The sequence below is a fragment of the Anastrepha obliqua genome, chromosome 1 (genome assembly GCF_027943255.1).
Source record: "Anastrepha obliqua isolate idAnaObli1 chromosome 1, idAnaObli1_1.0, whole genome shotgun sequence".
NCBI classification, from domain to species: domain Eukaryota; kingdom Metazoa; phylum Arthropoda; class Insecta; order Diptera; family Tephritidae; genus Anastrepha; species Anastrepha obliqua.
This window is the reverse complement of record NC_072892.1, coordinates 119,858,789-119,883,675: the sequence shown is the minus strand read 5'-3', so window position 1 is coordinate 119,883,675 and position 24,887 is coordinate 119,858,789. Positions and strand designations below refer to the sequence as shown.

General features: G+C 36.5%; 2 protein-coding genes across 4 annotated transcripts in view; one reads left to right on the top strand and one right to left on the bottom strand.

Moving 5' to 3' along the window:
• LOC129235890 (ATP-binding cassette sub-family G member 5) overlaps positions 1-24,887 on the bottom strand; it is a 55,745-nt gene that overhangs the window by 10,377 nt on the left and 20,481 nt on the right. The gene's annotated exons all lie outside the window — the stretch shown is intronic.
• Positions 1,863-24,887, top strand: part of LOC129235889 (ATP-binding cassette sub-family G member 8) — a 93,165-nt gene continuing 70,140 nt past the window's right edge. For both annotated transcript variants that reach the window (XM_054869954.1, XM_054869952.1), the window contains exon 1: positions 1,863-2,631. The gene's annotated coding sequence lies outside the window, so the exon portion shown is untranslated. The remainder of the gene's footprint in view (positions 2,632-24,887) is intronic.

Sequence of the window (24,887 nt, the reverse complement as noted above, 5' to 3'; positions counted from 1 at the left end):
ATAACCACCACGACTACGCGTACAGGACAACATCCTTTACATGAAATTTTCCATAACCGAATTGCAAAGTGGCTGCCCTATGGCCTCGATAGTCTCACGAATTCCATCTTTGGGGACTTGAATCGACTCTGGGCTGTTGGCGTAGACCTTATCTTTCACGTGGCCCCAAAGAAAAACGTCGCAAGGTGTTAAGTCACAAGAACTCGATGGCCAATTGTGATCACCTCTTCGAGAGATAACATGGTCCGGAAAGTTTTCCCGTAATAGATCAATGGTTTCGTTACTTGTGTGACACGTAGCGCTGTCTTGTTGAAAATAAACGTTGTTCAAATCAATACCATCCAATTCCGGCCATAAAAAATCGTTAATCATCTCTCGATAGCGCAATACATTCACCTGTAACACCTGTTATTAGAAAACCCTTTATATTTGCTATACACATACGATCTACCAGCTTCTCAAGAAACAATAGTCGGAACGTTCGCGGATGACACTGCCGTACTCAGAATTCACTGCCACCCCTATGTAGCCTCTCAAAAACTACAGAAAGAATTTGATAAAATAAGTCATTGGTTGAAAGAGTGGCGCATTAAGCCAAAACCGACAAAATCTTCCCAAGTTACTTCTACTAAATCGAAAAAATTGCCCACCCGTTAAGCTCAGCAATATAATGTAATCTCGGCATACATCTTGATAGAAAACTTAAATCGAAAACCCATATTTTCACCAAACGGAAGGCTTTAGGAAAAAACTCAGAAGCCTATGTTGGTTACTATAATTAAATTCTCATGTTTCTCTCGAAAGTAAGATCTCACTTCACTCAACTATCTTGAAACCGATACGGACTAACTCCAACCTCGAAATACTTCAAAGATACCAGTCGAAAACCCTCCGAATGATCTCAAATGCCCCTTATTATATATCAAATGCCGAAATTCATCGTGATCTCAAAGTACCCACAATAATTGAAGAAATAAGTAAATATGCCACATCACACAATACACGTTTCCAATCGCACTCAAACCCTCTTGGCACAGGAATAATTGCAAATCCCATAACCTTCACCAGACTCATGAGAAAGTTTTGCTCTTAAATAAATTAAATAGCTTTAAGTAAAAATATTGCTTAATGTTTAAAAAACAGATGACAATAAAGAAATGGATTAAAAAAAAACAAGAGCTTAAACGAATATGCTAGGAATAACTTTTTTTATAACAATAATCCATATTTTCATAAAAAATTCATTCAATTCATAAGAAATTGCATTTTTGGCGTCTTACACTAAAGAAATCGTCAAAAATTCAAAATAGAGTTTTTAGTCCGTAAAAGCATTTTCCGAGATATCATACGTACGTATTATTGAAATACATATTTTTTGTATTTATTTAGACAGGTCAACTTGTAACTTCTGAAGCAGCACGTAGGGAGAAAAAATATAATTTTTTGGTCACTCTCCGGTTGCTCTTGACAGTTCTAAAAGTTTATATCCAAAGAATGAATGAACGCATCGAAATAGTATAATCTTTAAAAATTTATCGTTATTCGAGTATAGAATCAACAGTTATTTTTATTTCTGTTTTATTATTAATACTATTTCTCTCCTTCTTCTCACTGTACTTAATATTCTTAACCGCAACACTCACCTTCTCTCATCGCTCACTGAGCGCGAATCCCCGCTTGCTTGTGCTTCGATCACTTGCACCACACAGCACACACATTCCTCCTCACATATACACACACACGAAAGCCCGGTTAAATCCAACTGGAAATACAAACATTTTCCAGTTAAAATTTCAAGTTAGATTTGCCGACTAAGATGGCGTCAGAGGCCAAGTTCAGTTCAGTTCCCCGAGAGAGTTTGCGCACGTCAGTTAGTCGGCGCTCGGCGCGACGTGAGTTTCAATAATAAAGAAAAGCACCACATAAAATAATAATTGAAAGCATAAACATAAAATCCAAAGGAAGAGAATCCGAAGTTTTTCAAAGAATGGAAACTAATTTAAATACAAATAAAAATCCAACGAATAAAATGTGGAAATAAATCGATACGAGTAAATGTAAATTTGTTATACGAATTTATAAAGTTTTATGTAAAAAAATTCTATCTCATAAAGTGTGTTTGCTAGAAAAAAAGGAATAAAACACATACACAACCAACTACAAATACGTGTATATGTGCAAACGGCAATCAATGCAATCCACTGCAATCCAATCCAATCCGACTGGTTAGAATTGTGAAAAAGTGCTTAACGGTGAGAATACGAATCGGCGCTTAAAGCGAAATTTTCGTCTAGTTGTGCAGATTTTCAAAAACATTTACCCATACATACATATCTAGCTAGATACTAGCGTATGTATTCTTTACAAAACTAGTACGAGTACATATCGCATGTGCATATATTTGTGTGAATGCAGGTGGTATAGTTGTTGTATGCATTGTTTCGCTGCTCCATGCTGAAATAGCAGTGGTATGCACAATAGGAATATATACATACATATATATATTTCTTTTTGATTTCGCTTATAATCAACAACCAACAAAACAGAGCAAATATCAAGCGACCTTACTTTTTCGTGGAATTGTGGCAAATAAGATCAACTAAGGTGCATAAGCAAATAACATAAATTTCGGTGAGTGAAACAGCTTTGTAAACACAAATAAATACAATTAAGAAAAGGAAAACACAAGTGTGGTATGAGAGTACAAAATAAATGTAAATACACATGTGCGTATGTATAGTATATAGAAATGTTAAGGTGAACCCACCCCCTCGGATTGTTAGTGAAAAACGCTGATTATGAGGATAAATGCAAATGTTTTATGCTGATTTAAATTTCCAGTGGCGGCTTTCTTCATAGTTTATTTGCGCATACAGGAATTTGTATGTTTGTGTGGTTTATCGAGAATAAGGAGAGAGAAATGAACGAAGGACATTTATATAAATATATTTATACATACATATGTATATGCGTACTTTTGTTTTACAGTGAATCGTTCAATGACTTCGCTAGTCACCTGTTGAGCTGTTGGTGCACTTACATATGTACCGCACCATACCCATGTATTTTTACAGTGTCCTCCAGGTGTATGCGGAATATTGAATTTAAAAATAAAAGTAGTGGATATGTGCTAATAAATATTTACATACATACATATCTATGCTATGTACAATGAGGGAATCCTCATATCATAGTTGAAAATTATTCAGGCTTTTGGAGGCTATAACCAACTTCAGTTTAGACCTTAAGCGCCAACTCAGTTTTGGCAATTTTGGACATCACTGCCATTTTACGTTGGCTTTCCATTTATGAGGCCTTGCATTAATCTATTCTTCTTCTTTGTCCCACATGTAATAGTTAACCCTCCTTTTGGGCACCAGGGTCTGCCCAGACTGGCTTTTCGACTTTTGATGTGAATTTAACATATTTCTATTACAGCTAACGACTTCCAGGTAGCTTCCTGAATCTTAATTTTCTATCAATTTATGGATATAACCTTTTAAAAAGTATCCTCGAGCAGGACGAAAAAAACGCTAGACACGAGTGCCCAACCGAAGGCTTTTAAAAAGGTGCCCAACGGGGACTTAAAAGGATTGCAGTCCAGTATTGGCACTGGTTGTTGTTGGTGAATGAAATTCTTATTGTTTTTTTTTTGTTATTGCGTATTGTCATTTTTGCATCCAAATCAGTCAGTTACCTCTTTAGAACTTTTTCCGGCCGATTTCAACATCGCAACTCTGCTATACTACTCTCGACATACAGTAACACTACCACCTACCATCGTAATCTATTGTCGATCAGAAACGAATACACTAACCTTTTTATTTATTTATTTCAAGAAGTCAATAAACTATAAAAGTTCTTACTGACTAAAACGATAACTTAGAGCTAAAGTGCAGAAAGCACTAAAATAAAATTCATTTTAATAATTCAGTAAACCCATTCTTGGGCAATGAAAAATCAAGCAAAATAAAAATGGAAATCTCGTTGAGTTCGCGAAGCGCACATACAAATGGGGGTCTTGCCGCAAAAAGGAAAATTAAAACGAAGTGTTCCTTAATCAGCAGATCTGAACCTAACGCCAATGCCTTCCGAAATATTTTTCCGATTTATATCGACGGATCTGTGTATACAGCCTGTCCCGCTAATTAGCACATCGTAAAGAATTTTTTTTGATTAATGTTTGTTTAAGCGCCGATTATGAGGCGCATAGTGTCAAAGTCAATGATTTTCACTTTTTTCTATCTTTGGCTGTCAGTTTAGCTTGCATCCAGGTGAGATTTTTGCTGCATAATTTCTCATGAAGCCCGCGTCGAAAATAGCCTTTAGGCCGCCCTCTGCGTCTGTGTATTTGAGGATTCTATTCTAACTCTAAGACCATTGCTAGGGCAAAATATTGGTCTTAAAGAACTTGAGTATATTTATTTTTTTGAAAAATACTTGTATATGTTAAGTGTTATTTAAGCAATTTTTTATTTGTTCAAATTATAGTAACTTACTGAAGTTTATTGATTTCCTGAAAAAAGTAGTTTAAGCACCAAAAATTTTAAGACAAAAACTTGTATACTTCCGCTTTTTTGAATGTATCTATGTAAAAGAAGAACAAAGCAGAAATAAATGCTTACAGTGCGTTAAATAACTAGGCATTTCTATAGAAGGTGATGTGCTTGGAGTAGTTGATTTCTTCTTCTTCAATTCGGCTTTAGAAATATCTGTAAAACCGAATGACAGAAAGTTGTTGTTGTGTTGGAAATACGCGACAAACTATGTATTTTTATATATTTTTCATTTATTTTCTTCTTCTCATATTTCCCTTTTTCTATTCTTCACATATTTCCCTTAACACATAATCTAAAAAATGTTTTTGTTGCTCGAATACCACCACCTTATATAGACTATAGCACATGGAATTATTGACAATTTATTTGTTTCTTATTTAATTTTGATAATTTTTTAATGAAAATATAGTTCATTCTCCTATAAAATACATACACCCTTCAACTATTGCGAAAATTTGAAAAAATTAAACAAAATGTTATCAACCTTTCAAACTCTTTTAAACAGAATGCTCGATATTTATAACATGAAAAAAAAACAGCACTGTCAGCAAAAACAAAAAACAAAAAAAATTTCAGAAATCAATGCAATTTTGGAGTTACTTTAAACTTACACTTTGTCATACTTAAATTCAATGGGCTATAAATCTGAATTTTCGAAACTTTTTAAAAAATTCGAATTAAAAAATTTGCAATTCTAATGGAAATGTTTAGGAAAATTATGGAGGTTGTAATGTGTCACCTTAAACCCCTTCTATATGAGGATTTTGTTTCATTAGGTAACTACAACTAAGCGTAAGCACCCTTCCTAAATGGAATCTTAGCAAATGACTTTGCAAGCTTCTCGAACGATGTGTGGATCAGTGAAAGTTTGCAACCGAATAGAGACTTATTTCCCCTTCTAAGGCTAATTTTATCCACTTACATTTATATTTATAACATGAAAAAAAAACAGCACTGTCAGCAAAAACAAAAAACAAAAAAAATTTCAGAAATCAATGCAATTTTGGAGTTACTTTAAACTTACACTTTGTTATACTTAAATTCAATGGGCTATAAATCTGAATTTTCGAAACTTTTTAAAAAATTCGAATTAAAAAATTTGCAATTCTAATGGAAATGTTTAGGAAAATTATGGAGGTTGTAATGTGTCACCTTAAACCCCTTCTATATGAGGATTTTGTTTCATTAGGTAACTACAACTAAGCGTAAGCACCCTTCCTAAATGGAATCTTAGCAAATGACTTTGCAAGCTTCTCGAACGATGTGTGGATCAGTGAAAGTTTGCAACCGAATAGAGACTTATTTCCCCTTCTAAGGCTAATTTTATCCACTTACAACCAATATTTCGATTTGAAGGCTACCGCAAAATACTACCACTGGGGGCACGAAAGGTCTCTTAGGTCGAAATGTCGGCCAGATGCTAAACCTTAACCTCTGTCATTTAATTCTTAAATATCAAAATTGCGTCCATCGCTCAAGACGAAGTTATTCCAAAAGTATGAAGTGGATTATTTATAGCATTCATGCATTCATGCGCAAGTTATTTTTTCGAAAAGTGGCAGGTGTTCATGCGTTCATGCGTAAGTTATTTTTTCTAAAAGTCGTCTTCTAACGGTTTTAGCTGTTATACCTACTCGGATGTGTTGTTATATCAGTCGAAGTTGTAAATGGATCCTAAGAGATGAAACGCGGAACACAATGATGCAAATCACTTCCAGAAGCCCGTTCCACCAACTTAATTTATTTTTCAAATGGCATTGATTTCATGTTTCAACTTTTGAATCTTAAAATGTCTGCCGGTGGTTGGCGTAACATTTATGCTTAACTGCTCCCATCAAAATGTAGTCTATTGGAGTCGAATCGCAGCTTATACGCGGTCAACTACCATCCAATCGGCCGTTTATGCAACAAATTATGACATTCGGGACCAAAGTGTATTCTACTGAAAACATTTTTTACTAAAAATCTTGAAAAATCAGCACCCTTGTAAAGGTTTTGAAAGAGTTGTAGAAAAAGAACCATTGCTCTGTCGATTTTAGAATTAAAAAAAAAACTGACTACTTATGAATCCCTTAAAAAAATCCTTTCTTATGTGATTTTCTTGGGAATACTAATTGGGACATTTTAATACGAAATAGTAAAAATAATAATAATAGTAATTGGCGCTTACACTTTTTGCTGTGAGTTTGGCCGAGCTTCTTTTCCTATTTGTGGTGTGCCGCAGTTTTATGCCGCCATCGAACGGCAGACGGTTTTTTATGAGAAGCTTTTTCATGGTAGAAATACACTCGGAAGTTTGCCATTACCTGCCGACGAGCGACTGCTGTTAGAAAGCACTTCCTTCAATCATTTGTGTTTTCATGTCCGGTGTTTCGAACATAGTCACTTCCGAAGGGTGGTCACGCACCAATCCATTCGGCTACAGCGGCCGCCAATATGTAATACTTATAGCGCCTTGTGGTTTGCTGCATGTAGCGAACTATTGAATCAAAAGTACCGGCACAAAGAAAGAACTGAAAAAAACTGTCCACCAATAGAATTTTCTGCATACGCTACTGTGAGTATTCATACACATCTGAACATATGTTTGCTTCTTATACCAACAATACATTTAATATTTTACACTTGCTAGCGGGGAATAAAATAAAAAAAGAATAACTGGTATAATATAATACCTTAATGATGACTTCAAATACCGACAGCCATCCATCCACCCCGTCCGTCAGTCCAACAGCGTTAATTTCTTATTTCCTCGCTGTAATTCTTGGCCGTGCGATTATTGTACACGTAACGCGCCCTAACCGTTAATTTAGTTACGCATTAGGTGCACACAACCTACAAGTAATTCAAGAAACCTGCTAACAAACACATATATAGTACACACACATATGTACATTCTGAAGAACAAACGCAGCAACAAAACAAATACAGAATGGAACACCGTAATTGCACAAGTACAAGTGTTATACGATCGAGAGAGAGAAAAAAATTAAAATAGTATGAAGTGTAAATATATAAATATGTATGTATGTATGTGTGGAAGAAAATAAAAAGAAAAAGTAAAAAAAAGTTTGAGCGCTTTTTCAGCAACTCTAGCACTTTTCGATGAAAGGTATATGGACTCTCCTCGGCAGCGTTGTAACAGGTCAAAGATCTTGGAAAGCATTTAGCAAACAGCAACACCAACAATAAATATACTTGTAATGATAGTAGCGCCCATAAAATTCGTTCAAACGTAGACTCAGCATGTGCATACGTGCAAATGTAATTTTCCTACAGGGTTAGCTTCAAGCAGTAAAGTCAATGAAACCAGTTTCTAGTTAAGAACTAGCGGCAATTCTATGTAAGTATAGTGCAGGGTGTGCCAAGCACGAGTTTCTTTCTTAAAATTATATCAAATACGTATTTTGAATGGGAATACGTTTATCTAATTATTATCTGTAGTAGAGCATCAAAAATTCGTAAAAAATGTATGATATTCTCCAAATATTCCCTGATTCGCTCGTACAGAATTGAATTCTTTTGCTGGGATTTGGGCCTATCTTAAATTGTTTGGCGCTTATACAAATAAGCACTATCTTTCAGATAGTCGATTTAACATGAAATAGTTTAAAGGTATTAAATCAGGCGATGATAGAGATATTTCTCTGGACTATCAGCGGTGTCCTGCAATCAGCGTTAAGGGAACTCTGTTAGAGGGCCAGCTCTACATAATGTTTAACCCAACCAAGATCGAACTAGTTTTGTTCACTAGAAGATATAAGACAACGATACCGTACATCAAACCCATTTTAACTTATGGAGCTTTCGTGTGGTGGGGGCGGCGCAGACACAATCCTACCTAAAGAATCTCATAAAAGTCCAACGTGTGTAGGAATAACAGGTGCGCTCTAATCGACGCCACAGATGGCGGGGGAAGTGATCCTACATACTAAGGCAAATAGGCCGGACTTGCAAGAGTTTTACTATCTGTGGAACACTTCCAAGAAGTATCAAAAATAGACTATCTTGTTCCCAAGATAAAAATCTGAACAAAAACTATCAAATGTGATGTCGAGTATTCAGAAGATTGGAAGGCCAGAGTCATATCAGATGATGGTGGTCACCATATTTATACTGACGGCTCAAAGATAGACAATGGCACTGGATCGGTAGTGTACTCAGAGCAATTATCCTTTAACTGTTCCCTTTAAACTCCCAGACCGGTATAGCGCCTTTCAAGCTGAGATCTACACTTTAGACAAAGCTGCAAAGACTGCACGATAAGACTAATGGACTTAACTCTGGCAAATCTCACCATTTTTTTTTAAATAGTCAAGCAGCGATCAACGCATTGGAATCATCACGCATTAATTCATGATGTGATAAAGAATGCGGAAGGCCACTCTCGCTTATCTCACAACACAACACCACACTTTGTTGGGTCCCCGGCCACTCTGGAGTGGAGGGAAATGAAAGAGCGGATAAGTGTGCAAAGAAATGCTCTGCGCTTGACCTTCAGAGAGTGGTAGAGGGCATAAGCATACCTCTAAACGAACTGCACACTGCGATTGACTTGAGCGTAATCGCGGAAATCAATAGAAGGTGGTCTTTGCCTACTAACTGCAGGGCCTCTAAAGTCGCTGGCCAAAACTGAATCTTAAAAGGATAAAATGTCTGCTTTGATTCAACAGATCAACTACCAGGGTCCTCAGAGGTGTTATAACGGGTCACTGCACTATTGGCACACTAGGCAATAGAATTTGTGTACCTCACAATGATTTCTGCCGGAGTTGTGGAGATGAAGAAGAAATTAAGTCGGTACAACATCTTCTCTGTGAATGTCCTGCTCTTCAAAGAACCCGTGGCAGATATCTTAGCGATTATTTCTTTAAAGACCTGGGACATTTGCAAAATGTCTCACTTTAGTTACCTTCTTAAAAAGTTCTAAGTAGTTTAAGCAACTTAGTTAAGGGATGGAAATCAAATGCAGGTATGCAGAATGTGACTTAGTCTCACCGAGTGTCTTGTCTTAGACAAGCAACCTGGCTAACCTAACCTAACCTAACTATGGCACATCGTACAATCTTGTTAAATCGCAAGCATTATTCACAGCATTAACAACATTAACAATCTAGTTAACATAAATATCTCCACCAAGAAATGCATTGACGCTCATAGAAAATAATATATATCCAGTGACATTAGCAGACCCCATATTGCTGTGGATTATCAAAGCCCAAATATGACGAATTTATTTAATTTTCTTTATAAATTGGAATGAACAACATAAGGGAAGATGATTTTTGAGGTAAACTCGTCAGGTTTTTCTTGGTTGAATTCTCTATGAGGGCGTTATGGCCTTCTTTGTTGTGCCTACTCAAGGGTCAAATTCTTGCACAAAAATCAACAAACGTTGATTGCAGATAGACTAAATTCCTGTGAACACCGTCCAATTGACTAATTTTAATTTTCTTCAACAGTTTCCTTTATATCAGCGAAATCTTCAATTAAGTGACCGAACATGCACTGGCTTTTATGTCTGGCAACGAGCCAGTCGAAACCGAGCCCCATCACTATCGGTTTTACCGCTCCTACGACAGTCGGTTCTACGTTAACGGAACGACCCGGATTTTTGTCTGCCGAAGGACAGTTACTTCATCAGCGTTCCCCAATCATTCGATGCTGCTACAACAACAAAAACAAATATATATTTTTGATTGTCTTTTTTATTAAGGACTCTATTGAATCATTATAATAATAACCGAAATTATAGCTGAAAATATCTTCAACCTCGCGAAGAACCGAATTTTCACTATAGTAGATTTCCTACTCAATAAATTTGCCAAAGAAAATACCATCTAACTATGACAGAAGTCAAAACAAAACATTTCTAAAAACGAAACTCGAGCATGAAAGACCCTATATGCGTGCTGTCGACCGATTTTTCACCTATTAAAGTCATGGGAAATCGAACACTTCCTGATACGTTCCGTTTCTGGGTTTTTCATATATAGGAATTATAGCAAGCTGGACACTTAGGGCTTTTTCATACTACCGAAATGTGTCTATTTTGACTTATTAATGCAAAGAGTAGCTGATACTCTTAACAAATTCTCGAATTTCTTGAAAATCAATCAAGACATCCCATTATATTTTATTTTTTTCAGTCGAGTTCATTAAAGGATTGTCTAAAAATAGGATTAATTACAAAATCAGTACTGCTGCTTGGACAAGGGCACGAGCATATAAAGTAAGCATAACGCCGCATTCACTAGAAGGTAACGAACTATGTTTGTGGTTTAGAACACGTTGATTTTCCTGCCAGGTTTTCCAAGCACTTGCTTTTCAATACATAAATACAGCCATACATACACACATACATACATACAGAAGCAGCCACATTCATGTTCACTATTGCCAATACATTCAGCAACTCAACATTTGTAGCAGTGCTAACGAGTTCTAGGCATTGCCTATTCGCTTTCTTGTTTTCCCTTATGTTCTTCTTCTCTAAACACCGCACATTTCTTCTTTACACAAAAGCTTTGTAAACTTGAGGATCAGAAAACATTTTTGTGGCTGTCGTAAGATGCTCTTTACTTTTGCTTTGCTATTTATGCTACTCTGAGTTTTGTTATATCTTCTTCTCGCCTATCACTGACACCAACACCAACTCTTCACTATGCTGTTCTTAGCATTTTCCGCGTAGCATCAAAAAAACTAGTTTTGCTGGCATTTCGTTTTAGGTGTTCTCTTCGCTGTCTCCATAGATTGGTTTTGCTATGAAGCCAAATCAATTCAATGCGTACGTTTGTATGTACATATGTACATATATGCGACGGTGTGCCTTAAACTTCAAGTTATCAATTAATATTTTTGAGGTCACTTCTGAGGTGTGAGTAAATAAACATAAACAATTTGGTCATTTGAAAGAAACTCAGGAGACGGTGAATCGTTTATCACAAATTATGGATATTGAATGAATGGGGCTGATCATGATTCAATAAGATTTGTTCAGTAAACAGCTTTCTCGTTGCCTCTTGACAAATTGCCTCCCTTAGCAAGGCACTGTGTTGCTAACTCTAGAAATTTTTAGTAAAAGTGGAAGAAAAGTAAACATTGTAGGGAAAACATTTCTTTTTCAAAAGGGTGTGGTTATGAGCAAGAACTTACTTGATATGTCCAAGACCAGTACGATAGGGAATACATCCTCACAAAGGATGGCGTAGAGCATTTTTCGTAGCAATGCGCGCGAAAGATTTAACATTTTGACAATTCCTTTCAAATATAGGCTGCAGAAGTACTTACTAGGTTGCTTTAAAAATAGAAAAAAATACCAGTTTAACGGTTAGACGCGTAAAACAAACTGAGAGAGAATGAGAAGAAAGCAGCATTAGGAGCGGGATAATTATAGGTTCATTATAATATTGCTATAAAGTTCCTATTTTATTTTCTTCATTTTATCCTCAATGTTTTCAATTTCAACAAATGATACGAGTGACTTATGATAGCTAAAATATGATACAAATGCTTTGGTTTCGATGTTGTCAACATATCTTTGAAATACCGCGTCAATTGTTGTTTTCGATCGTGTTGTCGATGCAGTGCGATTTTTACACATTTTCAAATTGAATGTTGTATTGAGAAAGTCAATTAAAGGAACCGCTGTGTCCAATGCAAAATTTACGTTAAAATCGCCACTTAAAATCATTGGAACTTTATCGTAATCTTTTCTAAGTATCCGCGATACTTCTGGTGAATACTTTATTAAATTTTCGTGAATGAATTCCGTGATGCTATTTAATGATTGATTCGGTGAAATATAAATTGCCACAACTAAAACTGTTTTTCCATTGCTCAATCTGGTTTCGCATGCAAATATTTCTCCCACTTTAGAGAGCTGAACAGACAGTGATTCTAGTTGCTGTGCATTCAAATCTATCTGTGGAGTTACAATACGAGCACCGTCATTTTGATTGTGGTATATTGCAACACCGCCTGCAATTGCGGTAAATATTTAAAAATGAAAATATTTACGAATATAAAAATACGGGCGCAATACAGCACACGCGGTTGCTATTATGAGCGTAGTAACGCGTATATTACACAGACGTACTAACATATACACAAACATTCGTAGGATGCTTGGTTTAAGCAAGTATTAGGTAGTGTAGTATAGGTATACATAATGCCTTCTCGCTCACCGTGGCTCCGTAATACGCAGGCGCGCACACATATTTACTAACATACATACAAACATACATACGTATGACGCTTGAACTAAAGAACAAAGAAAGTAATAGGCAGTGTAGTATACATACTACAATACTCACTATACTAGCGTGGCTCAGCAGTACGCAGCCACACACGTATACGTATATCAACATATAATATAACGCTTCGTAGTGTCGCTTTTTCGTTTCATCGAGTCTCAAATCACTCCCAAAGATTCTAAAGAAGTTTTCACTTCAAAAAATAGATAAATTACCAACAAGTTTTCATTTGGCAAAACCTCCTCTGCGTTGGAAAGATCAGTTGAAGAAGGAATTGATTTCACTTGGTGTGTCCAACTGGCGCCGGTTAGCACGAAAGCTAAGCTCGGCTAAAAAGCATCTATCGCGCCAATCAAGAAGAAGTTTGGTATATGAGTACAATGTACCTACTCTCTTTTAAGCGGATACCTGGGACTGAAAAATTTGTTCACATGAGTTATTATCGGGCCAATCAAGAAGAAGAAGAGTAGTTAGGTGAGGTTAGACAGGTTGATTGTCTAAGACAAACCACTCGGTCACCTTAAGGCCCATTGTGATACCTGCATTTGATTTCCAACTAATTTGATTTCTTAACTAAGTTGCTTAAACCATTTAAATGTTTTTAAGAAGGCAACAAGTCTTTCCAGTGAGACATTTTACAAATTTCTCAGGTCTTCAGAGAAATAATCGTCAAGATATTTGACACGGCTTCGTTGAAGAGCAGGACATTCACAGAGAAGGTGTTGTACCGACTTAATTTCTTCTTCATCTCCACAACTCCGGCAGAAATCATTGTGAGGTACACCCATTCTAATGGCTAGCGTGCCAATAGTGCAGTGACCCGTTATAACACCTATAAGAACGCTAATAGTTGATCTGTTGAACCAAAGCAGACATTTTATTCTTTTAAGATTCAGTTTTGGCCAGCGCACTTTAGAGACCCTGCACTCAGTAGGCAGAGACCACCTTCTATTGGTTTAGCGATCAAGTTCATCGCAGTTCATTTAGAGTATTGCCTATGTCCTCTGCCACCCGCTGAAGGTCAAGCTCAGAGCCTTTTCTTGTACACTCATCCGCTCTTTCATTTCCCCCCACTCCAGAGTAGCCAAGGACCCAATTTTAAAGTAAGTAATGTAAGAGAAATTCAGACTTAAGAGTCCAAGGTCAAACTTATGTGGCGTTACAAAGCGTTGTAAAATAAGATGCAAGTATGTACAAAGCTTAGGGAAATAAATTTATGACTAATCCATTTAATCTATGCAAGAATTTATTATGATCCATTTCGGCATAGGTAACATAATAGCTTCATATTGGCGAATATTCATAATTTCGCGATTGGTTTCAGATTTCAAAATTAATTAACAAAATATAGTTCTGGGATTAAGTTAAACAAGTTTTTTAATATCGCACTTGGTCATTTGTACCATTTATTTATTTATACTTGGGCTGCCGCCATAGCCGAATGGTTTGATATGTGACTACCATTCGGAATTCAGAGAAAACATAGGTTAGAATCCCAGTGAAACACCAAAATGAACAAACAAGTTTTTTCCAATAGCGGCCAGCCCTCAGTAGGCAGCGGGAAACCTCCGAGTGCATTTTGACCATTAAAAAGCTCTTTATAAAAAATATCTTCCATTCGGAGTCGACTTGAAACTGTAGATCCCTCCACTTTTGGAACAACAACAAGATGCACTACACAAATAGGAGGAGGATCCCCCAAAAAGGGTGGGAATAATAATTTAAATTTATTTTTAAACATAGTTTGTGTGTGAAAACACTCTTTTGCTACCATTTTAACGAAAGGGATTTAATTTTTCCGCTACCACTTTGTTCACCCTTCTGAAATGCAACCTTTTGTAACAGAGTGTCAAAATTCTAATGTTTAATAATTGAATCATGGCGGTCGAAGCGATTCTTCAAGAACATAAAAAGGTTCAAGAGAGAATAGCTCATTAAACTATGCTAGAACAAATCCTCTGCATATAAAAGGATTACAAAAATTAATGAAAGAATTATAAAATTATTTTATTTTCCTTTGTTTGAAAGAACCTGAGATTTCATAATTTATAGGCTAGTACCCACAAAAAATTAAAATAGGGAACAATTTTTTTAAATAAATTTGTTAATAAAAAAATGTTTAAGGACCGGATGCATAATCTTTTGAAACGAATTAAATCGTAATTTCCAAATTTTTTTTATCGCTTTCGTAACTGAGCCGTTAGCGACACCGAACCGAACTGAATTTCGCCCAATTTCGGCCGAAGCCGATTGGAAACCGAAGCGAACATTTTCAAGGACTTAAATCATAAAGATGCACAAGCACAATAACACTTTTTCAAAATCAAGTATCTTTAGTAATAAAAAAGGACACAAATGCAGAATTTTCAATCAAAATAATTTCAATTTTGATGAAAATTTGTTGATTTTTTTAATTTGCACAGAGTAAAACTTGGATTTGTAAACATAATTTTTGTCAAATAAGTTAACAAAAATTGTCAATAAGGCATTGTGCTATCTGGGCTCTCACTTTTTCGCGACACCAGCGGATATTCCGGACTTATATATCACAAATCTGGTGGAATTCATCAGCAACTTGAAGCGGTTAGCATAAACATAAATCGCCACTCGTTGGTCGTCATCCTCAGATGCTCTAATCCAAGCCCTGGATTCTTTGTGGCTTCTCCATCTTTCCTGCTCCCCTCCCCATGTGTGGTATCACAACGGACAAATTTTAATTTTTGTCCAAGTGGGCCCCTCGCAAGGGCAGCCATTTAACCTAACCTAACCTAACCCTGTGCGAAAGTTATTTAACGCAGTTTATTAGAGTCTTCCTGTATTAAGGTACTCGTAATGATTTCTTTATACTTATGTATATATATTTAGCAAATCCACCTTGTGGTGAAAAAATATAGAAATTTTGCATTTGCAAAATGTTAGAAGTCCAAATGCGCATACTAATTTCATTCCACGCCAACCGTAGTCCTCATTTTTATTGTAACTGTATAATTTAAACATTTGGTAAAAATCTTAGAAATTTCGAACCTCATTTTTATTATATGTGAATATGAAAGTTAATATGTAAAATGATAATCTTCGAGAACGTGCTAATAGCTTTGCAGGGATTACCCACTGCAGGTAAATATAAAAATGGAAATTTCTTCCACTTCTTTGCTTCAACTCATGCTACAGACGTCTTGAAAAGAGCTCACAAACTTTTTTATATTGTAGTTGAATGGCTTATAAAGTTCGCAAAGCCATTTCACATTTTTGTTTCGCTTTGTATTCCTCGGCAATTGCTTTGCATACCTTCACACCGAATTTGCATGTGAAGTTATTTGTTTTATGAGATTTGACAGCTTTCACCGCATATGCCGCATATCATAGCTAATATGTAGTAGCTTTTATTAAATACAATATTTTGTTATCATACATTTTTTCACTTTTTTTCCTTTTCACTTTTCACTTTGGCTTTGCATACAAACATACTAGGGCAATGGAGGCTGAACGTGCTTGTTTGGATTTGGCTATTTCTTCAAAGTTGCAAAGTCGCATGCTTGGCTTTCAACTTGAAGGGCGTAAAGTATTAAAAATTATAGGAAAAAAGTAATTTCTTTAAAGATACCTCGCTTTGGCTGATAGTGGCAAATTTGCGAATGCTTATCTCTCCTCCAACGAAGCCGGCATAAAATATTTATAAAATATAGCTGTTTTAGTAGGGGAAAATATCAAAGGAGTTCGCCCTAAGTCTGCACACATTTTTTGTGTCACACTTTTATTATACACTTATACATATTGTAATACATTATTATTAAACACAACAGTTTGCATTCCAGCCTTGCGTGACAACAACCACACATCAACCACAACGAGTACATCATCCAAGTTATGTCATGCGATAAATATTATTATTTGGTTTTGCTATGGTGTCAGTTTCAATTTCATTGATTTCCTGCTAGACAAAAGCCAAATTAGTTAGTGTAGGCACAAACACGTTTAATTACGTTCAGTGACTAGTAATGACATTTGTTACTTTTGCGACAGCTGTTAAGTATTAAAATTTAATAAAGATATAGCAAAGTCACTTATTTATTTATAAATGAAAAAATACAAATATTGAAAAATCGTTTCTGCTATATATGTCAGCTATTTAATTACCGAGTAAACAGTACTCGCATTAATAAGGTTGTTTGTGATTTACCCATATGTACATATATGTGTAACTCGTATGTGATAATAGCCATGACGTATTCCATCAAGGGAAGTTAATCATATTTAATGAATCCTAAGTTTAGTAATTTATAAAGTTGTTTCATTGTAAATCAAGTTAGAGAGATTGTTTCATTAGTATGGCATTTTGAGTTTCCGGATGAGTACTGAAATTGCTTGCTCATACATGAGTCTAGAGAAGTTGCATAGGGTATTTCTTGTGACTTAATATTATACCAATTGACACACAATTAATCACCCTATTTATAGTTTTTGCAAATAGCTTTATTTGTTAACAAAGTGAATGATTAATTTTTCGCCTCCCTGTATCAGGTGTTTTTTTAGCTGCATGAGGACTATTGATATCAATAACTATGGTTTGAGAGCTGAAAATGGCAAACTGTCTTAACATTTCTATTCACTAAGGTTTGGCAAGTTTTCAAGTTATGGAAATTCGCTTTACACTTAGAGCGAAGTGTTTAAGAAGCCACCGAAATGTGATTTCATCCGCGTACTCAACTTGTTGGCCTTTGTCCTGCGACAACGTGGAAAATTTTTCGTGAGGATCTTGGCTCATTTATATATATACATATACTAGCAAACCCGGCCCCTTCGCTGGGCACACTAAAATAGAATAGATATGGTTTAGAACAGAAAATATATGGTTTTCATATTATTTATTCCTTTATTCTTTATTCAAGCGCTTTGGCATAAACAATATTTTTTGTTTTTCTATTTGTTTTTGAGTAAATATAAAATATAAATTGAAAATCAGGAAAAAAGAAGATTGTTTTTAAATTTCAAATCAACGCATATGAATAACTAAGAAACAATCGTCTTTTTTCCTGATCATCCATGAATTTTTCGTTTCAATTTATATGTTTTATTAAGCATTGGAGCACGAACACATAATTTCATTCGGATTTCACATTAAATTCTCAAATTTCGTAAGGAATTATTCACTGTTCCAAAATCCACTCCAAAAAAATGCACATACAATTTTTACATGTTGCACTTACGTTTTTTCCTTATGGCATCCAAATCAGAAAGAAATATTGACACATTGTAACTCACACTGTCAAAATGACAGTTCAGTTCCGCCCCAAGCGTTAAAAAAGTAAGCGACATTATGGCTGGTTCAAAAGAACGCTGTACCCGTTGCCAGTGCTCCGAATTACAACCAAACTTTACGAAACCCATTTTCAATACTTATTTAACAATGTGCATAAGTTTGGTTTAATTCGGTGCAAAGACACGGCGGGTTCACGTTTTGGCATATATTTCGAGACCCTAGTCATCAATAGGTATGAAAATTACCCGTATTAAAGCACTTATCTACAGCTTTCATTTGATATCCATATTGTACAAGCCGCAGCGAACATATTTAAAAAATAAATACCATTAAATTATCAATCAGATTATAATAAAAAAATTATAGTTTTCCAACAATATTTCTGTTTGATAATATTTGATATTATCATTTTCAGTTCTCAAGCTCTTAAAAAGCAATCATATACCACTAATCCCAACAATTTTTTGGTCTAATATTTATTATGAAGCACCCAGATGAACCTAAGGATACGGCTACCTGAATATTGCAGTATTTTCTAAGCTGAGTTGATAACTATAAGAAAGGTGCGTTATGGGTCAATGACTCGTCTTTGTAGAACAACCAATCACTGCCTACTCTGGCAGTCAAGATGGCAGTCAGAACGAAAATATTGAGTTGGGGAAAAAGCTCGTAGCGTTTTTGCCGAATACTTTTATTTAAACAAAAAACAAAATCAACAAATTAATCAATATATTCGCCGTTGCTCCCACTCTCTTCCCTCTTCCCACCTCTCGAATAATTTGTTAATGCCGTTCCGCCAAAAATTTCCTGGTCTGGTGTCAAAGAAGTTATTGAGCCAGTTTTTAAGGACGTCTTTGTTATTGAAGGCAACACCCTTCATATGGCTTGACATGGAGCGGAAAAGATGGTAGTCGGTGGTGCAAGTTCCATAGAATACGTCGATGCCCATTCGAGCTCTTAGAATGCAGCTTTGATGATTTGTGCAACATGGAGCCTGGCGTTGTCGCGAAGGAGTATGGTTTGACCATGTCGATCAGTCTTTTCAGTCGAATGACCTCATTCACGCGATGTAGCTGAGCAATGTAGAGCTCTATGTTGACCATGGCATTCTTTTTGAGCAATCCCCTGTACACCACCAGTCCCACCAAACACATATCATGATCTTCTTTGAATGAAGATCCGCCTTGACTCTCGTCTTTGGCATACCTCTTGGAGCCATCTAATCCTTTCTTTGCTTCATATTAATGTATAGGCACAAAAAGTGCTGTTTATGACCGCGAGTTGCTCGATGGCGGGCGAGATACTGAGAAGCAATTTGAAGGAGACTTTCTTTGTTGAATGATCGTAGTTAATTGTTTCCAGTTCACGACTGGTTTGGCAACCTTCAAAAGTGATTTGAATTCAGAAAGCCTTCCGCTGCGGACGTGTCATCGACGTCAAAGTCGCCAGTTTTGAACTTACCAAACCATTTCTGTGCAGTAAACTCGCCTATGACACCTTCTCCATACACGTCGCAACTCTACATTATTCTAATTTCTAAATGAGCTGACTAAGCGTTGCACCACGAACGTTGTTTGAGTCATTAGACATAGAGCCATTCCTTGATATTTCATTGCGAATGAACTAGCTAGGAGGGGAATGGATCTTAAATCAATGAACTCGGCGCAGTAGGTATGCATCCCTTTATTCTTAAGCAGGGTCTAAATCAGGTCGGTCTACATCGCGCAGACCAATAATAGATGGACCACGGAGTCTACTTGTTGAGTAATTAGACGGATCCGGCCTAGTAGGAGTGAGCATAGAACTGACTTTCAGACTGACTTTCCATTTGTGCAGTAGTTGGTATCATCATCATAGACTACCTTATAGGAACACATAGAAAGTGTATGTGAATTCCAAGCTCTCCTCCACCTCATCATTCCAACGGGTAATAGCGCTTTTTCTTCCTCTGCTACCACCAGCTATCGCATCGTAATGCATCGAATTATTTCAGAGGTGGAGCGTTTGTATCCATTTGGACGACATGACCCAGCCAACGTATCCGCTGGATCTTTATTTGCTGCGCTATGTCTATGTCGTCGTGAAGTTCATACAGCTCATCGTCCCATCGCCTGCGATATTCAAAGATCCAAACATTTTCCACAGAATCTTTCTCTCAAATACCCCCAGCGATGCTTCATCAAATATTGCCATCAGACATTCTCTTGGTAGACATTTAAATGATGGCATTTTTCACATATAATTGTTAAGATCTGCATTTTGGATAAGAAATAGTGAACCTGAAAGAACCTAAATTTGTACGTGTCTTATTTAAAACAACATCTAAGCGCGCCTTTCGCGGCCCCTTTACAAACAGACAAGCAATGAAGCGCATAAATATCCATTGCTCTAAATTTACTTTTTATTTTGTTAAAAAAAGTTATTCAAAACCAAAATTGGATGATTAATTTTGTGCCACCTTGTATAATCACCTACATTTTTAAGCAACCATACACGTTTTATATGGATCGTGTGACATTTATTTTGCCGCTCACGTATGCAAACTTGTACGCCAAAATTGGGCACACTCGCACGCGAATGTCATGGACAATGCGCCTCGCTTTATTTGCGCTGTGTTGATGGTTTGCGAGCACTCAGCTCACACTTTAAGTAGCATTTCACATCGTAATATGCATTAGAAGATTACGTTTGTTGGCATCAAAAATTTAAATTTTATTTCTTTCCACTCACGTTACGTACGAGTACGTATGTATCTTTAAAAAAACATCAAATTTGACAAAGAAACTTTTCATGCTCATCCGATGCCATTCACCTAAATCTGGTATATTCATCAGTGACGAATTCTCCATCCAGCTTACCGTTTCCTCAAAATACCGGTATGCCGTCATTATTTCGTGATTTTTTTGTATATGTATGTATTATATGTATATATGTATGTACCACTTTCACGACTCCAATTTGACAGCATACTGAGCTGCACCGATACTTTCAACTCAACACTTGTCGCGAAATTTCAAGCAGCTCTATAAAGATGCTCCTGTTTGAAGTGTGTGGCTGGCTAAAGATGGCTAGAGCAGCATATCGCACTGTTGTTGGCTTTAACTTTATACAAGTATGCATAGGTATTAACTTTTTTTAATTTTCCATAATTAAAAGACGCTTAAAAGTTAGTAATCGGAGAAAATCAGGTGCTAGCGCTTGTTGAAGTGAAGTATAAATTTGTAATGATACTCAATGTAATCGTACGACTGTAAAATAAAATTTGTATTAAATATTCTACAGTGTAGCCAACTCATATTTCCACTGCACAGTAGACAAATTCAGCAGGCAAAGTTAAGCTAATTGGCTAAGGCAAGCGCCTGTTGTTCAGGAGATGGAAGGAAATTGACCTGAGCATTCTGCAAATAAAATCATTTATTTACGCCTGAAATTCAATTTACTTACATATTTCGTCAAATGAAAAATATATTCTTACTGACTGCTGAACAAGTTTACTTAGAGTAGAATTAAAGGGCAGTTAACACCGTATTTCTGTGAACCTCGTATAGATCTCTTTATCCGCAAACTGTAGTTTGAGGCTCTTTCCAAGTAGGCAGGATTGTCGCGAGGGCAAGATCTGTACCGATGCTGGTACCTCTGTCTTCACTGACACCTCCTGGATGGAATCGGGAGTCGAAGCAGAGGCTGTCACTAAATAAGCCAATTTATCTATTTTCTTAAAACTACCGAAACAGCAGTATCTTATGCTTTTCAGGAGCAAGAGAGATATGTTTTGAATATCCAAGCCGCGATAAAGGCTCTGACGACACCATCGTGTAGATCCAAACTAGTCAGCTCCTGTAAAAAGGACACCAAATCTCTTGTGTGTACAGGTAGCATATCTCTGATCTGTGTTCCAGGACATAGGAACATTAAGGAAAATGAAATTGCTGAATTGCAGCGCAGAAGAGATGGAGTTCCATTTCCTCGTGTGCAATTTTGAAAACCCTGACTGCCTCCAGTGTTGAAACACATTAGTACCCATTTTATCGCATTTTGCTTACTTCTTCAATTACTGTAAATATCTACTCCGATAGTCAGTCGGCAACTAGGGCCCTGGGCTCGTTGTTATTGTTCGAAATTAGTCGAGGAATGCCTAATTTCTCTCTCAACTGTTTCAAAATACTTTAATATTAAGTCTATTTGGGTTCGCGGCCGCAGTGGTATTGCGGAAAACTGCTGGGCTGATGAGGTGGCTTGACAGGAAACCCTAGAGACGGTTTCACCGTGAAATGAGAGGATTGGGTTTCCCTTGAGAACCTGTGGTATACTCCTGGAAAGATGGGCCTCTCATCAGCTAAGCAAGCGCTGGGTTAGTGCGTAAACGTAGAAAGTCGCGCAATCATTCTGGCCACGTGTAGATAGAAAGCGCTCGAAGGGTTAAGCCTAACAAAGCCGGAGCCCTCGAATTTAGTAAGTGTCCTTACTAGGCATTGTCCGTTAGGTATCCGCGCGAGGGGCCTTAGGATTACCTTTCTGCAGAAACTGTCTGGAGGATGAGGTGGTAACATTTCAGCACCTTCTTTTCAGCTGCCTTGCTCTCGTCGGTCTAAGATTCAGACACCTGGTTTTTAACTTCTTTGTTATACCTACAGATGTAGCAGGTTTAACTATCATACGCCTGGTGAATTTTATCAGTAGCATGAAGCGGCCAAGAGAAATGTAAACGTTGGTCGATATTATCTAATCCAAAGCCCCATCTTCCTTTTTCACGCTGTTTAGTCTTTTCGCTTTGTTTTTCCTCTGAGTGCCATCACAATGGACGAATTTCGATTCTTTGACTAAGCGAGTGCCTCGTGTGGATAGCCATTTATTCTAACCTAACGTAACCCAAAGTTTAAAGTAACTCTCTCTCTCTCTCTCTCTCTCTTAAGTTACTCTCTTCGCGGATATTGACTTCTAAAACGAGTTTTCTAGGTGATACCATTATTTTTTATTCCAATTAGGACTTGTAAGTGAATAATAATCCACTGGATTCTTATCAAGCGTTCAATGAGTTGTTCAATGATTTTGGATTTAAGCAAAAGTCAGCAAAGGCTGGCATGCGGTCAAAGGAGCATACAGCTCGCGACATATAATAACAAATGCTCATATTTATAAGCTTTGATAATTTTTCTATTTTTTTTAATGCTCACTATTTTTATATTAAAGTGCTATTGTCTAACAAAAACAATACGAGTCGAATTTTAAAATTGTATACAGAAGTTATGAAAATTTCATAAATTTTTCATCCCTGTTTCGTGATTTTTATTTGTATTTTAATTTCTAGATAGATTTTTGGTATGCAATTTTATAGCTTATTAAAGTTTAGTATAATATAAATATAAAGTGCAAGTTTGAAGCTTTTAAAAATCTCGTTGATTTTTTATATGCTTTTGCCTGACGGTATTGTACATTTTCTCTACACACCCAATGCACGAAGTTTTTTATATAAAAAATCATGAGTATTAAAAAAAAACATGAACAAAAAATGAAAATAGTCAAAACTCTTCAGAGTACTGATGTGCTATCCTTTAATAGCGTGGTGTAGATATGATTCAAAAACATGGTCTTGTAATTGGGCCACTCGTTAATAACCACTTACTTTCAGCAGTGCCTGAGCTTCGACTCAATTAAGCCAGTTAAATGCCTTTGATACCACCGAAACTATCCTATTCTTACTCTGCTTGGTCCTCTCTAAGCCATTGGGTGGCCTTAAAAAGCTGGATATACTATTTAGTTTCAGAGAGAGACTGAGCCTTCTCAGCGTTTTCTACACAGAGCCAGTCTTCTAACAGCTTCAACAATAGTCATTGGAACGTGCCTCTTTTCCACTGGTATGCCTTCCTATTATACAGCGTCCAACTAGGAGAACTACTACGATCCTTAGATCCTCCCTACTTAATTCGGGCCACGTTTGTCTACGGATAGTGCAGGTGTTTAACTATTTCGAAAAAACACGACTACCTTTGGCATAACATTGTTTGCTAAGTTTTTTCATTCAAAAATTTTCCCATTACTTTTCGCTTATTGTTCATTTTTTCCATTAGGTTCTATCCACTTTGATTTGATTTCATATATAATATTAAATATTTACACAACCATTAACGTTTCATAGTTTCGTAAGTGATGAACACCAAAAATGTGTTATATATCCGCAAACAGACGATAAAATACGAATAAAAACGAAACAAAACGTTGAACTTTCCTTAAACTCGATGACTAGCTAAGAACCTGATTCCAAACTTAACGAAAGACTGCGAGCGCAAACTCATTGCTACATTAGCCAGTCGCAAGTACAGTCATATACCCGTATACATATCTATGTATGTATGTAAGTAGTTATTGAAGCGAACTGTTCAGCTCGAAATGTTTGATCGCTTTGACAGCTACAAAAAGTAGTATTAGTGGTGATCAAACAAGCAAAGCTTATTTTAGCGCATTTAACGGTTTAGCAATCGATGGTTTGGCATGGGCGGGCAGGAGGTGGTGTGGTCAGCTGTGTGCTGCTTTGGGTGAACATTGTGCGGTGATTACCGATTGCTGGTTATGGATTTGTTCTTTGCACAAATTTCTTGGTCGTATTTCTTTTTGCTTTATTTTCACATTTATTTCTTTTTCTATTACATGGCTACCGTTATGTTGTTTGACAGAGCGAGAAGGGAGTTTTTTGTTGTTTTTGCAATTAGAACTCGAGCATTGCCTCATTGACAACTGATCATTTAATGTGACTACATATGGGGGTATTATTTTACAATCACCTCGTAGATATGCCGCAAAAGCGATTGCAAAGTG